Source organism: Macaca mulatta, chromosome 15 (genome assembly GCF_049350105.2).
Source record: "Macaca mulatta isolate MMU2019108-1 chromosome 15, T2T-MMU8v2.0, whole genome shotgun sequence".
NCBI classification, from domain to species: Eukaryota; Metazoa; Chordata; class Mammalia; order Primates; family Cercopithecidae; genus Macaca; species Macaca mulatta.
This window is the reverse complement of record NC_133420.1, coordinates 60,691,584-60,697,458: the sequence shown is the minus strand read 5'-3', so window position 1 is coordinate 60,697,458 and position 5,875 is coordinate 60,691,584. Positions and strand designations below refer to the sequence as shown.

Below are 5,875 nucleotides of genomic sequence, written 5' to 3'. Positions count from 1 at the left end.
AAAAAAAAAAAAAAAATGTAGAAATTGTCCTAATCAAATTTATGAATGACACAGAACTGGAAAAGATGACTAAAGTGTCTTTCGACAAAATCAAGATCCATTCTTGGAGGAATGGAACAAAAAGGGAAATACAAATTCCTCACTTCAGTTAAAAAATGCTGTAAGGGTGTGGTATGGTTTGGCTGTGTCCCCATCCAAATTTCATATTTAACTGTAGTTCCCATAATCCCCACGCATCATGGGAGGAACCCGGTGGGAGGTAATTGAATCATGGGGACAGGTTTTACCCGGCTGTTCTTGTGCTAGTGAATACGTCTCATGAGATCTGATGGTTTTATAAAGGGCACTGGGGAAGTGTGCACACGTGGAAGAGTGCACAGGCTCTCTTGTCTGCTGCCATGTAAGAGGTGCCAATGCTCCTCCTTCACCTTCTGTCATGATTGTGAGGCCTCCCAGCCATGTGAAACCGTGAGTCCATTGAACCTCTTTTATCTTTATAAATTACCCAGGCTCGGGTATTTCTTTAAAGCAATATGAGAACGGAGTAATACAGGGTATTTGAGGAAAGGGTCTCTTTCTGCATGTGTGGGAAGTGGCCTTAGATGACCTCTAGGACAATGTTCTACCTTCAGTGTCTATGATTTTCATGTTAGGTAAGGGTAGATTGCTCTTGAGAAGGGCTCATAAAATAATCTGATGGCCTTGGTGTCCTACAAACTAAGTGGGAACCAACAGTGTGACATGGCTTCTGAAAAGAGATGGGTGACCTGAGGTGACAAGAACAAAAGCAGTGCCCGAACCGAGGGAGGTGTTTGTTCCGCTGTTTGGGTCTGCTGAAACCACATCTGGAGCTTGTGTTCAGTTCTAGACACCATCAGGGAATCAGAGAGCCATCAACCAGGCACGGTGGCTCACGCCTATAATCCCAGCACTTTGGGAGGCTGAGGCGGGCAGATCACAAGGTCAGGAGTTGGAGACCATCCTGGCCAGCATGGTGAAACTCCATCTCTACTAAAAATACAAAAATTAGCTGGGTGTGGTGGCGCACACCTGTAATCCCAGCTACTTGGGAGGCTAAGGCAGGAGAATCACTTGAACCAGGGAGGCAGAGGCTGCAATGAGCCGAGATTATGCCACTGCACTCCAGCCTGGCAACAGAGTGTCAAACAAAACAAAACAAAACAAACAAACAAACAAAAAGCCCAAAACCAAAACACATACAGGCTCGAAATCCCCTTTCGACAACTCCACTGAAGTCTTCTCAACTTGCTTACATATCCCTGGGATGTGGAGTTCACCCCCACGGGAGCAGCCTTCTGTATCTGTGGACTGCTCTGATCTATAGAAATGGATTCCTCAAATTAAATTGGGATCAATCTCTTTATAGTACAACTGCAAAACCACCCCTGACCCGCACAGCCTCTGCCAATAGTCCTCATCCTAGTGTCTAGGCCACTCCATTCATTCATTCATTCATTCACGCATTTACTCCTGGGGCTCGGTTGCACAGCATGGTTGAATCAAGTGGATCAAATGTGTTTTCTGCAGCTCTGAGTCTCTTGGAACCTCCTTCCTACATATGCCTGGGTACAGAGGAAGGCCCAGAGACACCCTAGTTCTCCTCCTAGTTCCCCTTCTGGAGAAAGGCTACCACAGGGAAGAAGTTTCCTTGGGCACTTTGTATGCCGCTTTCCTTCTGGGGAGCAGCCTGGCACGGTGAACAGCAAGCATGGGGTTTACCGGACTTGCGGTCTTGAGCAAGCCACTAATGTCCAGCCTAGGCCTGCCCACGTGTTCAGTAGTAGTGCTGACACAGAGGAGCAGAAGAAACATGGCTGGGTTTGAATCTAGCCTCAATCATCTTGAGCAATTTCATCCTTTCTAAAATTGGGATAAAACTGCCTACTCTCCAGGCCCGTTGTTTGGATTCAAAATTAGAAATAAAGTTGCACGTTGAATGTCCTGCTCAGCAGATGCCCAGGAAGAGGGGCAGTGATTGTCATTGTTACTGACAGCCACTAGAGGGCACCAAACTATTCTTTAATGAAGCGGCCTCGATTGTCCTGGCCACAAACGCAAGAAAGCCTTTATACCCCAGGCAGCAGGAGGTTCCCCAAGTATGTAGGTTACTCACACACACACTCCTTTTTTATTGGAAAGTTAGAAATTACACTACATGGCACCTTGGGGGTGAGGGTGACATTAACAAAAGCAGCTTGGAGTAGTGGAAAGGATACTCCAAAGGGGAAGGCTTGCAGGACATGGGTTCTTGCCCTGCCCTAGTCCTTGTGCTGTGTGACCTTGGACAAGTCACAGCCTGTGTCTGGACCCCCTCTTGTAGCCTGAGAGCGTTGAACCAGGAGATCTCTAAGGGATCATCCAACTGTCTATGATTAAGATTCTGGTACAAATAAATGTCATGAGGCAGCAGGTCGGAGGACTACATGGGGGGACATGGAATAAATGACCTCTGGATGCCCTCACTGGGGCTGGGACTTGATGATTTGTACACAGTCAAGGGAAGCCACATACAGGCTAATCTTGGCCTCACAAAGGAGTGTGGTTAGAGTTGTTGGGTGGTGGCGATGTTTTCCTGCAAGCACACACGATGTTTATCATCTTTGTACAGGTTGATGCTGAAGCCACAAAGACCACCCAGCCTGACAAAGAAAGGAATTCTTGTCTGCCGTTGACAGCCCTCAGGTTGACGGCTTTCCATTTGCCCCCGAGGCTGTCACTTGCAGAACAATGGCAACAAGCAGGGTGGCTCTCACCTGAGACTGGCGCTGCCGCCAGAGGAGGGGGCAGGCCAGAATGGAATGGGGTGGGTGGGTGTTACCTCTCCTCCCAGGATGGGAAGGTTGTAGGATAACTCCTGCCTACAGCGGACATGCTTGGAGAGTCTGTAGAGGATTATTTTCGTGTGGATGCTGTCTCATCCTGTAGATCAGAAAGCAAGAAGTAGTTAAGATGTTACTCCTTATTTAAAAAAATTATAATGAACTACGGATACACACAAAAACATAAATACATCTCAGAAGCATTATATTGAGCAAAATAGGCCATATATAAAAAGAGTATGGACTGTACAATTTCTATTTCTTCAAAGCAGGCAAAACTAAGCTACAGTGATAGAAATTAGGTCAATGGTTGTCTCCTTACGCAATGGGAGGGTTGACTACAAAGGCTGAGAAGGAACTTTCCAGGGGATGAAAACATTCTAGGTTTCGATTGAGTGATGACATAGATATATATACATTTGTAACTTATTGAACAATGAACTTAAAAATCAGTGCATTTTACCATTTGCAAATTATACCTCAATAACACTGATAAAAACTGCATTACCAAAAAAGGTATAATGACTTCTCATTCTCAAAAGAAATACATGTTCATGCTAGAAGACTGAGAAAATCAGATTTAAAAAATAAAATAAAACAAGCCAGGTGCGATGGTTTATGCCTGTGATCTCAGCACTTTGGGAGACTGCGGGGGTAGGATTGCTTGAGTCTGGGAGTTCGAGACCAGCTGGGCAACATGGCAAGACCCCCAACCCATCTCTACAAAAAATTTAAAAATCAGTCAGGTGCAATGGTGTGCACCTGTAGTCCCAGCTACTCAGGATGTTGAGGTAGGAGGACTGCTTGAGCCCAGGAGTTCCCAACTGCAGTGAGCTGTGATCATACCACTGCACTCCAGCCTGGGTGACAGAGCTAGACACTGTCTTAAAAATAAACAAATAAATAAAAATAAAATAAAACAATTCATAATTTCATTACCCAGAGGTAAACATAGTTATCATTTTATATTGATAGTGACAGTCCTTTATTTTCACAAAAATGAGATTATAGTTTTATAGTCTGATTTATTTATTCATTGAATTGGCAATACATATACACAGTTAAATCTTCAGAACGTACAAAATAGCTTAAAGCGAACTTGTCCATCCCACAGCCCATGGGCCACAAACGGCCCAGGATAGCTTTGAATGTGGCCCAGCACAAATTGTAAACTTTCTTTAAACATTATGAAATTTTTTCTGCAATTTTTTAAAGCTCATCAGCTATCATTAGTGTTAATGTATTTTACATGTGTCCCAAGACAATTCTTCTAGTGTGGCCCAGGGAAGCCAAAAGATTGGACACCCCTGACATGAAGTAAAATATAAATCTCTCTCCCATTCTCAATCTCCAGAAGCAACCACTTTCATCAATTGCTTATATATCCTCCTAAAGATATGTCATGTATTGAAAAGCCATATGTATGATGACCTTGAAGGGGAATAAGAGGAAGCACACTATACACAAATCTGTAGTTTTTAATATAACATGACAACACAAATATCTTTCAATGTCGTGAAAATGTTTCTATGTCATTTTTAAGCAGACTTTTGATTAAAGTAGAACATAAAAGCAGAAACATGCAAAAAACATAGGTGTAAATCTCACAGAAACATGCAAAAAATCATAGGTGTAAATCTTCACATATTGACTCTGCTTTTGTATTCACGACCAAGATAAACTACGAGAACATTACCAGCATCCCCCAAAATCTTTTGGACCCTCTCCAAGTTACTGTCACCTCTTGCCCAAAAGTAACATAATTCTGACTTCTGATTTCTAAAAATGGTCTTGTCTGGTTTTTAAACTCTATGGTAGAATTATACAGTATTTATTTTTGTCTATATTTTTTCACTCAACAGTATATGAATGAGATTCATGTTGTTGCATATAGCTATAGTTCATTCACTCATTGACATATGTAGTATTCTTTTGTATACGTATATCACAATTTACTTATCCATTCTACTGTTGATGGACATCGGGGCTGTTTCCAGGTTTCAGCTATTTCAGCTGCTATGAACATTCTTTAGATGTCTTTTGGTGAACATAGGTATATACTTTTGTTACCCACCTGCTCAGGAGTGCAATTTCTAGACTATAATGTTCAGCTTTAGTGGAAAAAGCTGATAGTCTCCAAAGTGGTTGCAGCAGTGTATGAAAGTTCCGGTTGCTCTACATCTTTACCTAAAACATCAATGTTAATATCAACACAGCATTTCATTATATGGATACACCAAACTTCATTTTATCAGATTCCTAGAGATCAGGGATTCCTTGCCATAGACCTCTGGCACTCTGATAAAGCCGGAGGACTCTGTCTCAGAATGCAACATAGTAAAATGTGGGTTTTATTATTAACACACCTAAATCACAACATCTAGTAGCAGGTGTAATAACCAAGCAATTTGAAAATTTCAAAATGAGCATCAACATAAAAATATGTTTTTTGGCCTTTGTGCTGCTTCTCCAACACAAAATCATTTTCTTTGTTTATACATTTATTAGCAAAAGTCAATGCATATTCTTGACTTTTGCCAATTTTTTAATGGCCCATATATATTTAAATTTGTATGTAAGCACTCTTCATGTGTTATGGATATGAACCATCTCTGTGAAATGTTATGATTGTTTTCATTTGTCATTAGTTTTGCCATTTTGTGGTCTTTAGAAAGAATGGATGCCCTGTGTTTAGTGCGATGACAAAGATTGGCTAAATAAGTGATAAAGTGAATAGTGGAGTCTGTTTTATCCTTAGAACAGTCCTGGAAGTTAGACAGGTCCTAGGGCTCATTATCTCCATTTTACAGAGAAAAAACAGAGCCCCAGGAGGGTAACTGCTGAAATCATAAAGCCAGGACATGTTAGAGTTGCATCTCAACAGTCCTTAAGTCCTGACTCAAAGCCTTGAAAAACCCCTGTTCACCAGGGAAAGGAAGTCAAAGGTCCAGGGTGTGTACACAGACAGCCCTTGAAAGGAATGTGGGGTTTTGTGGTTTGGGTTTTTCCTCTCCTTTCTAAGCACGCTTCGCATG

The 5,875-nt window shown here is 42.0% G+C and overlaps 1 long non-coding RNA gene across 1 annotated transcript; it reads right to left on the bottom strand.

The window, feature by feature from the left end:
* Positions 1-2,132: 2,132 nt before the first annotated feature.
* Positions 2,133-5,029, bottom strand: LOC114672759 (uncharacterized). The gene is made up of 2 exons (XR_003723202.2): positions 4,915-5,029; positions 2,133-2,940 (listed from the first exon to the last, which is right to left on the bottom strand). It is a non-coding gene; the product is annotated as an uncharacterized LOC114672759 (long non-coding RNA).
* Between the last annotated feature and the right edge of the window lie 846 nt (positions 5,030-5,875).